At 42.4% G+C, this 12,034-nt stretch overlaps 1 protein-coding gene across 1 annotated transcript in view; it reads right to left on the reverse strand.

Moving 5' to 3' along the window:
* The window catches only part of LOC138566385 (syncytin-2-like), a 162,836-nt gene that overhangs the window by 116,767 nt on the left and 34,035 nt on the right, over window positions 1-12,034 (reverse strand). The window contains exon 2 of the mRNA XM_069643569.1: window positions 864-990. The gene's annotated coding sequence lies outside the window, so the exon portion shown is untranslated. The remainder of the gene's footprint in view (window positions 1-863; window positions 991-12,034) is intronic.

Raw genomic sequence — 12,034 nt, forward strand, 5'->3', positions numbered from 1 at the left:
GCTCCACTTTACAACTAAAGACATGGTGGATATATAAATAAAGCCATGAATGCTCTCTGATACTGTGAGATACACAGCCCAACAAGAGATCATTATACAGGAAACTTGCATTTCCACTACAAGATGGCCGTTTTTCGAGCGATCTCAAGATACCAAAGATGATGGTTTGATCACGTGACTAGTATTACAAACACCACTTGACAAATAGACTGTATAAAAAGACCTTCCCACAACAGTGGCATTTGCTTTGGAAAACGCGGCTGTGGAGAGGCGGATACTCTAGAAGGATGGATGACCTCTAGATGCAGACCCTCCCTTTACACAGAAGAAACCATTCGGTAAGTAGAATGCAGTTTAGATAAGAATCGAGCAGGGTCTGTCTTAGACATAGTTGCAATGCTATAAGTTCTGAAAAGTAGGTTGAAGACATGTTTTTGCCTCTTTTTAAAATGAGTGTTTGTGCTCATGGAGCCTTCATTCTCATCTTTACACATTAGAAATAATAGTTTAAAAGCAGCAGGCTATGGTAAATCTTGCTTGTTCAAAAGTGTTTTGGGTGCAGGGAGCGCTCATCCAGATGACTATTATCATGTTCACACTTTTTAAAACAGCAAGTGGCGCAAGAATAAATTGTGCAAAGGACTACGCAAGTTTCTCCCAACTAAAACCGTGAAAAAGTAAGTGCGACCTTCAGTTCCGTTTTTGAAACTGGTAGAATAGAGGGGTATACTTAAATGCACAGAGCATGGGTTAAGTAGATAAATGATCGAATAGTCACTAAAAACCATCACGATTAAAAATTAGTGGAAAAAGCATCTTCACACTGATCGCAGTCTGAAGGATTAGGAATTCTCCCTTCTTACCTTTTTCTCCTCTGTTTTTTGATAGAGTATCTGACAAAATAAATTCCCTGAGATCCAAAGTGACCTTTTCTTTGACCTTCTGTTTTCCTTCCCCCTTGTTCACAGATTTTCTTGCAGAAACAATGTGCTGTGTTATAAGGAAGTGATTAACAAGATTCTGTTAATTTTTAGAACATTACAGAATTTTACAAGGTAATACATGAATGATAAAGCTATTTGGGAAATAGTAAATACCATGAGAACCACGGCGAATATGTAAAGTATTTTCAAGAATTTGTTTTACTAAATTGATCAGCGACGATAAACAAGATAGGGAACCTTTGGGAGCATTAATTTAGCCCCGTCGTAACCTATTTACTAATACAAATGTCCTCATGTCCATATATCTGTGGAAATGTACAGACTGGTGTATAAATTGCTCAAAACCAAGTATTTACGGTTCAGGCAATTAGTATAGTTTAGCAATACAATATACTCAGGTTTTTGAAATATTGAGTGGATTAGTCCCGCCATGAATCACTAAGTTGTGACATTGGGCCTCATTACGACCCTGGCGGTCCGGAAATAACGGTGGCGGTAAACCCGCCGCCACCGTTGTTTCCGGACCGCCTGATCCCGACCCCTGCAGGCGGGAGGTGATGTTCCCGCTAGGTCTGACCTGGTGGGTTTAACACCTCCCGCATGCAGGCGGACGAGGAAACACCGGCAGCATTACGAGATGCTGCCGGTGTTTCCATGATCCAGATTCCCATTGAGTCCCATAGGACTCAATGGGAATGGGGATTTACACCATTCCGCCTCCGTGATTCCCGGAAAACCGGGGTTGTAATGCCCCGGTAATTCTGGGAATCACAGAGGCGGAATGGTAATACGAGTCTGGCGGTAACCAGGTGGTTTTACCGCCGCGGTTACCGCCGGACTCGTAATGAGGCCCATTGTGTTTTTATGGTTTTTGTAGTGTGATCAACCTTATGCCATGGGGGTATAGAAGACTAACACAATAATAAAAGAAATACTCCTGTCCTGAAGGCCAATAGAACAATCCAAAAAGGACACTAGAGATAGTGGGCCTCATTACGAGTCCGGCGGTAACCGAGGCGGTAAAACCACCTGGTTACCGCCGGACTCGTATTACCATTCCACCTCAGTGATTCCCGGAATTACCGGGGCATTACAACCCCAGTTTTCTGGGAATCACGGAGGCAGAATGGTGGTAATCCCCATTCCCATTGAGTCCTATAGGACTCAATGGGAATGGGGATCATGGAAAAACCGGCAGCATCTCGTAATGCTGCCGGTGTTTCCTCGTCCGCCTGCAGGCGAGCGGTGTTTAACCTGCCAGGTCAAACCTGGCGGGAACATCACCTCCCGCCTGCAGGAGACGGGATAAGGCGGTCCGGAAACAACGTTGGCGGCGGGTTTACCGCCACCGTTATTTCCGGACCGCCTGATTTGTAATGAGGCCCAGTGTCTCATTAAGAATGTGGCTGAAACATGTCGACTAGCTTTTAAGACTGTAATAAAATAAGTCTTGTATTTGTGTCTAAACAGGAAATTAGGATTACTTTTCTATAGAAAAATGGGTGATGTCATATCTTGGAATGTTTAAATGAAATTTGACGATAGTGTTAAACAAACACCTAAGAGTGTCAGATTAAATCAATAGATATCTGTTTGAAACTGTGCCGACAGTGAAAAATCACAAATATCTTCCTTTTTCTTACCCCATTTATTGGATTGTTTTATGCCTTGATTGCTTTTCTTATTTGTCGTATATTTGTTTGCTAGTAAGTTTTTAATCATTGTTGATTTACACCACACTTGTTGTGCTGTTCTAAATAACAATTTGTTATGTGAGAAATAAAATTTAAGTGTGTGAATATACAAAAATGTTTCACTTAAGCTTCATGGCGGAGAATCTTTAAAGAAAAATCTTTTTTCACCGGTCACCACAATATGGGCAGAAAGGGGGGTAATCCGTTTTTTTGTTCTGTCAGATGTTTTGCAATTTTCACGTTTATAAATGGATCCCCTGATAACAAAAAAACAGGGAAAATACCCAATTTATAAACCTTCCCCAATATCAGCTATGTAAAAACTGAATCAGCAGGTAGCTAAGATGCATCCCTGCCTTACCCCACAATCAATTGGTATTATACGTCACAATTGGCCAGAGTGGTTTTAACGAACGTGCACATTAGTATTGGCATTGAGAGCAATTTTGAATCTCAAAAGACCATCATAGGTTACGATCTACTGCATCAAATGCAGAAGTTAGGTCTATTGATGCAGCATATATGGATTTATACTCCCCAAACCCCCAGGAAGTGCTGGATACATTTCATCATAAGCCGTTTAAGGAGGTACCCATATTTCCACGAAAACCAATCTGCCACTTCTCCAACCCACGCGTTTCCTTCGCCCAGTTTTACAGATGTATCAACATGACTGAGGCGAAAGCCTTACTATCAGCGTCAAGGATAAATATAGGTCTATAATTTAAGGGATTTATCGAATCACCTTTTTTAAATATAGCAACAATGTACGCAAATGACCAGGAGGGTGGAAGAGAGGTGTATTTGACTATTTTTTTAAAATAATATGATATAATGTGAGCCCATACTATAGGCTCTCTGTTATTTATCACAGTGTCAGAAGCAACAAGCTCCCAAACACACTTTCGCCCTTTTTTAATAGTCAGATTGGGATTATGTGGACTAGGGCCTGGCGCACAAGACACATGAGGGGCTCCTGAGTTCTCATCCACCCTTTATCATACAGCATTGCATAGAACCAGGTCCACTTCCTGTTAAGAGCTTCATTTCCTGTTCCTGGTGCCCATTCTGTATGGTGCGGTCTAGTCTTTGGGTATGGCTGTCTATATAAGCCACACCCAGTCAGCATCCTGTGCTTCGTGTGACTTTCTGTTTCCACACTCACTGCAGCTCCGAAGATCCTCTGCTGACGTGGAATCTTCGATCCAACTTCTTCTTACTCCGTCTTACCTTCGCTTGGTAGTGGCTCAGCTTCTTCTGCCTGCCGCACGCTACACCTTACCTGCTTCCTTCCAGCTACTCGCCACTGCTTCCCTGCACGAACTCCAGCTCGCAACCTCTTCTTGTCCTTCACTGCGTCCCCAGCTCGGATCCAGTCAGTGTTGCAGCAGCGGTAAGCTTACCTGGGAATTCCTTGACGCGGCTTTTCTACCCACGCATCTCCGAACTCGTGCCTTCTTCTCCGCTCGAGGCCCCTAGCAGCACGACTCACCTCGAACCCGACCCTGGAAGATTAAAGACAATAAATAGACAATTTCCAAAAACTGTACAGCAAACTTACCTGCAACTGCAAGGTCTTCAGTCAGGATTCTTCGATCCATGCCGACAACAGCTACCGCAACCCACGATCTGAAAAAGAAAAGACTTGTAAGAGGACAATCACATATGAAAGACATAACCGGACAAATACTTACCGAACCAGTGTCGTAAATGGTTAGAAGACACCTCTTGTTCCAGCACGCACCCCTGCTTAGCTCAGCATGGAGAGCTCATCAAAACATTAAACAAGGTGAGCCCGATTGAACTCACACTCACACCCAGGCACTCGGGGAAGGGGTAGGGTGAGACACTGCAGATTAGAACACTAAACCCATGGTTGTTTCCACAGGCAAACCTTTGTGGCACTGAAGAACACTAGAACAGAGAACCAGAACTCAGTCCAGGGGTCCAATCCATCACTCCTGCAGAATTCAGGTGAGTGTGACACACAGTTATTAACTCATCAGAGCAAAAACCAATGTGAGCCAAGGGTTCAGTCCTCTCCCTATCAGGAACAAATTCAGAAGAAGCTAAATTTGGCATAGCGCAAGTAGAGGTGAAACAGGAAACCGAGGAGGATTCCTACCTTCCTATTATCTGTGTGTCATTATTTGGCAGGTCCACCCCGTTGACCAGTCGCCACAAGGCTTGAGAAATGTTCTTTTTAAAAATACACATCATAGCCTCTGCATCAATCTGAAACCTTTTAGCATGTGTGAAATCAAGCCAGTGCTTGTAGGTTTGCTGCAGGCTTTTTGTTTGAGTATTCCGCTGTTCAAGGGAGAGATTCACCTGATTCTTCAGTCTTCTAACGCCACGTCTCAGTTTCCTTTTTCTGTTAACCACCTCTTTACTATATTCATGCTGGTGCTTTTTCTTTAAATTATGTTTGTTCAATGTTTTAGTAATCCTATTGGATTTCACCAGGAGGCCCACAAAATTACCAAAGTTATTTGGATTGAATGTATCGAGCTATCAATCATTCGAGGAGCCTTGAAATAACTCAGATAAATACTCATTTACTCTTGCCGCTCTGAGGGCACTCCAACTAATTTGTTTCCCTGCCAAATGTGTTTTCAAATTGGTCAAGTTTTCCACTTGTGGTTCCATTGGCCCTAATGAAACATTAAATCGTGCTTAAAGCATTGAATGATCACTATAACCAGAGGGAGTGACTACAAAGTTCAAACACATCATTAACAACCAACTACCTTTATTTATTTTGACATTTGGAAAGCGCACCAAGCCCTAAGGCATCTAGGTGCTGTTTTTTTTAAAGTAAGGCTGGTTTTATGAGAATAAAGCAAAAAAGTACATACATACATGCGTAGTAAGGTATAGGTTAACAATTCTGTTCGGAGTCATGCCTGGGGTAAGCAGTGCTGGGGAGAGTAGATGTTTAGACAGAATTGTGATAGAAAATTTCTTTAGCCGTCCTCGTGTGAAAAGCCAGGATTTCAGGCTTTTACAGAAGGCCCAAAAGGAAGATTCAGATCTTAATTTAGGGCTGAGTTGGATAGACATTTCTGTGTCAAGGAGAGGGTTTTGAATAGGATTCGATCGTGGACCGGCAACCAATGGGCATTCCGTCTCGTCATGCTGATGTGTTCGTTTTATGGGAAGTTGAGTCTTAGAGCATTATTTTCAATCGCCTGAAGTTTTTTGATATTGCGGCGGTTAGTACCTGCATGGAGGGCGTTGCAGTAGTCTAATCTGGATAAGGTAAGAGCTCTAGCCAGTGTAATAGAGCTGTCTGATGACAGGAAAGGTCTACAGGCATAGATGAGCTTTGAAATGTAAGCTGTCGCAGATGCTGTGGCGTTGACTTGTTGGGTTAAGGTGAGAGCTGAATCATGGTAACTGCCCAATGTTTTTACTTCCTTGGAGACACTGATGGTGATGCCATCTATAGCGAAGGTTTTGAAGGAGTCACATAGTTTGTTTAGACAGTGTTGTGATCCTGTGAGGAGTAATTGTGTTTTTTCATCGTTGAAACAGAGGTCATGTACGGCCATCCAGGCCTGGATGGTTTGGTACATTTCATTTAGAGATTTTGACTCCGAGTCATATGTCCCTGTGATGGGTATTAGGATTTGGGTGTTCTCTGCATATTTGGTTTAGGTGACACCCAAGTCATCGAAAGGGTTGAATAGAGGTTTAGTGAAAATATTATAGAGTGTATGGGGGACACGGGAGCCTTGAGGAACTCCACAGGTGACTGGGGCTGGCAATGCTACTGCAGTAGGTGAGAAGACCCTGATAGTTCTGTTGAATAGGAAGGACTGTATCTAATGAATAGCTTTGGTTGAGAAGTGGAACGCTGAGGAGAGATACTTGCAGAGTACATGAAAGTTTGGCTTTTTTGGTACAGCTGGTCCTGTGGGCGACACCTTTTTCCTTCCTATTAGTTTAAGTATCTGCAAAATCTAGTATTCATTAGTGTGGTTGTCATCAGTTGTCACAATTTCCCAGAGTCAACGGTATAAAGCCTAAGCCGTTGAAAGTTAACTTGAAAATAGAAGAGACTCTGTGACTCTGCGCCAAATTTTTCAAACTTAGTTGGATTTTTTTGTGTTAAAAGCCCCTGATTTCCAGACAAATTTTCTGGACCAGACAACCAGCATAGAGCCGACGTGAGTGATTTATGATATTAAGGAAGAAATTCTGGGATTAACCCCAAGACAAAACTTACTACCATGAAAATGAGTGAATATATCTAGAACAATATGGTTTGGAAATTGCAGATATGTTGAGATACAGTTCGAATTGTCAAAGACAGTTTGTTTCTTTAGCCCAGATTTGAAAAAGGCTCTGCTGAGCCGAAACACGTGTTATCAAGGGCTTTTAACACAATAAAATCAAACTAAGTTTGAAAAATTTGGCGCAGAGTCACTGAGTCTCTTCTATTTTCTATTTGCAGACTAAGTCAAAGGCTGCTGATAGGCCTAGTAGTAGGAGGAGTGCTAAATTGCCTTTATCTTTGATCTCGTCCATTTGTATTTTTAGATCCAGGAGGGCTGATTCAGTGCCATGCCCGGGATGGAAGCCTGATTGTCGAAGGACTGGGAGGTTGCTAGATTCCAGATGGTTTTGGATTTGCAGATAAGCCGCTCTGCCCAATATTTTGAGGAGGAAAAGTAATGTTGTTATAGGGCGGTAGTTTGTAGGGGTCTAAGGTAGGTGTCTTCATAAAGGGATGACCCACGCGTCTTTGAGGTTAGTTGGGACATTGCTAGTTTCAAAAGAGGTATTGATTAGGGTTGTGATGAAAGGGGTACACTTGGAAGGCTTGAGGCTTGGGATGATTTTAATTACTTCTGTTGTTGAGATCGGGGCAATTTCAAATTGTGTATTGGTGTTCAGGGGTGTATATATAGGAACCTGGCGGGTTAGGGAGGGTAAGTTATTTTTTTTAATTCAATTTTCAAATGTAATAGGGCGATCTTGTCAAGGAGAGCTTTTGTATATTTGTGCACCAAGCAGTGTCTTTAACACACAATTCTTGCGGTGGGACTGGCGATTCAAGTTCTCGTAGAACGGTGAAGAGCTCCTTAGTGCCGGAGTTGGCTTGGTCAATTATCTCGTTATAAGTGGCACTTTTGGTTTGGAGGATGGCCTGTTTATAGCTTTTATAGGCAACTGTAAAGATGTCTTCGTTGGATTCAGTAGGGTATTTTTTCCAGTTGGTCTCAACAGTTCTCTTAGTACTGTGCATAGTTTTGAGGTTTGGCCTGTACCATGAATTTAGGTTGGCTAGAGGTTTAGCTTTGCGCCTGTTCAATGGTGTAACTTTGTCAATGGCAGCTAAAGAGTTTGATTATATACCTGTACCATAGTGGAAGGGTCAATGGCAAAGTTGTCTAGGTATTCAGTAATAGGGTGCATCAGGCGTAGTAGTTTCTTTGCTGTGATGCTGCTCGTGTTTCTAGATAAGGAGGCTGGTGCTTGGGGAGGAGGATATCTGCAGAGAAGTTCTTCGGGTTGGTGAAGGAGATGACGTGATGCTCAGATCAAGCACATGGGATGTTAGTGTTACAATAAGGTCTGCCAGCCAGTCAAGTGTTTGACCTTTGATATGTGTGGGGTTGATTATATGGTGTGAGAAGCCTAACGTTCCAATGGTGTTAGCGAGGGCATGGTCATTGGTAGGGTGTTGAATCCCAGATTTAAATCTCATAACAGTATGATTTGTGAAGATGGCTTGGTGTTCACTGAGAGGAGTTGTGCAACATCTTCCTCAAAGGAAAGCACAAGACCTGGGGGTGTGTATATATATATATGTATATATATATATATATATATATATTTATAAGATTGAGGGTCATGGTGACTGAAGAGGTTAATGACATTTTGATGGATAGTAGTTCACCAGAATGGAACTATTGGTTAGGGATTTCCTTTATGAGGAGTTGGTTCTTAGCAACAAATACTACTCCTCCTTTGGAGACCTGTATATCTGTCCTGTAGATAGTGTAGCTTTCAGGGATGGCAAGGGAGCGTGCCAGGCCTGGTGCTGTGGAGCCATGTTTCAGTGATGGCTAGGAAGTCTAGATTGTTTGTAGTTATAAGGTATGCAATATCTAGCGCATGTGCCAAGAGTGACCTTGCATTAAAGAGTGCACCCTTGACCGTGGTTAATTCCAAGTTGGCGTTGTCTATGGAGGCTGGATTCACCTCAGTGCTTGGCGGGTGCACCAGAGCTAGTGGAATCGATGTGCTCAATGTTGAGGTTGGAGCTAGGGTAATGGGTTTTGGTAGAGAGGTGGTGTGGATATTGGATTTTAGGAGACCCAGGACCGAGGTGTTCAGGTTATTGGTGGCATCAGTCAAGTCATGTGTGGTGTCGTTCAGGTTCCATTTAGTAGCAGTTAAGTCAAGGGTGGAGACCTTTGAGTTGCGATGGGTGGCTGACGAGGGAGGTTGATGAGATCTCATGATAGTGTGAAAAGTGGCACTACCATGAGACATAAATATAATCGATAGTCGATAATGCTGTCCCATTTGACCATGTTGGAGCCCTAAGTGGCCAGTCGTGAGTGATTGTGTGCAGAGAAGCCAACCCAAGTGCGCTCAAGCTTTACACCCAACGTCTTATATATCTTCGTTTACAGTTCTCAACATTGGGCAAGAGAGCATCTTCATGTAAATCAATATCAACACAGTTTGAGTTGAGGTCCCCCACAATCACAATTCGACCATCTTTAAACAATGAATTCCAATGAGTCACATAATTAACAAGAATTTCAAAGGTTTTGTTGAAATCCCTGATCCCTAAATTCCAGTAAATGTTTACTAATAAAAGAACACAACATTTGGGACCGTAATTTCAGTTTGTGTGCCTAGAACACCAAAGACTACATCAACACTCCGCTTAAATGTGATGTATCGACAGGATTGAACCAAGGTCATAACACCTCCATAGGGGTGACCCACCAATCCCTTCTTTGCCAGCTGGAAAACTACAGCATACACATCAAAGGCTGGTGAAGACAACAACCATGTTTCCTGCAAAGAAATGACTTAAATAACCTAATCTATTCGCATAGCAACTAATCAGAAAATATGTTTTGGTGGCCCCTGGTGTTCCAAGACAGTAAGGAAAGTTGATCAAAATGAGAAGGTGTTAGATTTCCCCCTAAAGCAGCATTACTGCTGCATCGCATTTATTCACCATGTCCGATCTTCTGATACCTTCATTTTTTGTTTTTATCGATAGATCTCATCACCATATGCTTAACTGATACCTGGTGTTTTTCTAACTCTTTAATTGATTGGTGATCCCTTAAAGGGAGTAAGGTCAAAACCACAGATTCTTATTTACCCTCTCTCATTCATGACAGCATTAAATACCAATTGGTAGTGAAAGTATACCACTGAACAGTCAGTTCTATGTCGATCTACAAAATCTACCCTTTTCAATTCTCCTGTTTTAATCCCCCCTAAGCTGGGAATCCCTGAAAGAAGGTGCAAAATAGTAGTATGTCTAAGAATCACTAATTCTGTTTCATTGAGGATACTTTTAAATAGTATAGCATAGGGATGTTCCCTACAATTCTCATCCGTGTTAACGCTTTGGGCTAAGAGTTCAGAGTCCAAAAGCAACACTCTGTTGTTATCACGTTTACCCAAAGCAGCATAGGGACCCTTAGGACCACGATCTGCGATGTCACAGTTCAGCATTTGACACGTACCCAAAAATATTCCAATGTTAGATTGGTCTTTCAAAAACCCTTTGTTACTTTGACTGTTCTGAGAACTACTGGGCCCACTCATATCTTTCTTACCTAAAGTTGTTTGGTCAAATTCACTTTTACTAGTGCAGAAAACCTGAGCATTGATCTGCATATGATCTAATTGATGCTCTCCTTGCCGAGAAGGGCACAGAGCAATAGCAGCATTAAATACTGGCTGAACAAAAGGTCCCGAAAAGGAGTCTGCCACTAAAGCAATAACAGGGCCAACTGTCATTTCTTCAGCAGAACTCAGGACGGGAGTTGCCGTCATCACATTGGATGGACGAGCGATAGAAGATCCTGTGGGGGGTTGTCGAAGAAATGCTTGCACGTCCGGCTGAGAAAACAAGTTTTTCAGAAAATGTTTAGAAACCTGAGTGTTTTTCTTCTGAGCTAAGCCATTCTTAGATATTTTTTATCTGTACACCTTTTTTTTCTCTTACTCATAATTGGTATCCCATTTTTGGGTCTCTGAGGTAGTGCCTCCTCAATAAGAATAACCTCAGAGGCATCACTTTGCCCCATAGCGACTCGAGTCTCGACCACATTAATTGGATCCCGATTAGAAAGTGAGTTATACATAAATTTTGTTTCTGCAATTTTAGGAATTATAGTGTTTCCCTCAATGCATATAACATCTGTGTTTTTCGAATAACTTACTCCGCTATTCCTATTACATCCTAAATCCCTACGAGCAGACTTTTGAAAAAAAACCTCCCTGATTAATACGGAAACACCCAAGTTGACTGAAAAAATGTGTCCGTATGGACATTTTGGCAGAATTCAGCCACTACAAAAAGAATTGAAGCCTGTTATACCGAACATGAGGAGCAGGGGTTGTAGTTTCTTTGCTGTGATGTTGCTCATGTTTCTAGATAAGGCTTGGGGAGGGGGGTATCTGCAGAGAAGTTCTTCGGGATGGTGAAGGAGATGACGTGATGCTCAGACCAAGCACATGGGATGTTAGTGTTACAATAAGGTCTGCCAGCCAGTCAAGGGTTAGACCTTTGATATGTGTGGGCTTGATAATACAGTGCGAGAAGCCTAACGCTCCAATGGTGTTAGCGAGGGGATGGTCATCAATAGGGTTGTTGAATCCCAGATTTAAATCTCATAACAGTATGATTTGTGAAGATGGTTTGGTGTTCACTGAGTGCAACATCTTTTTCGAAGGAAAGCACCAGACCTTGGGGTCGATATAAAATTGAGGGTCATAGTGACTGAAGAGGTTAATTACATTTTGATGGATAGTAGTTCACCAGAATTGAACTATTGGTTAGGGATTTCCTTTATGAGGAGTTGGTTCTTAGCAACAAATGGTACTCCTCCTTTGGAGACCTGTCTATCTGTCCTGTAGCGAAAGGTGGCACTACCATGAGATATAAATATAGTCGATAGTCGATAATGCTGTCCCATTTGACCATGTTGGAGCCGCAAGTGGCCGGTCGTGAGTGATTGTGTGCAGATTATACTGAACATGAGGAGCAGGGGCTGCGGGGGTGTCCTCCACTCACCATGTTCAGTATAATGGGCTTCAAGGGTTGCAGGGGTGTCTCCGCTTCTAGGACATTGGAAGCGGAGTACTAAAAAAAAAAAAGGGACCCTGTGGTGTCAGATCTGCTCG

Source organism: Ambystoma mexicanum, chromosome 2p (assembly GCF_040938575.1).
Source record: "Ambystoma mexicanum isolate Mex_15411 chromosome 2p, UKY_AmexF1_1, whole genome shotgun sequence".
In the NCBI taxonomy this organism is placed as follows: domain Eukaryota; kingdom Metazoa; phylum Chordata; class Amphibia; order Caudata; family Ambystomatidae; genus Ambystoma; species Ambystoma mexicanum.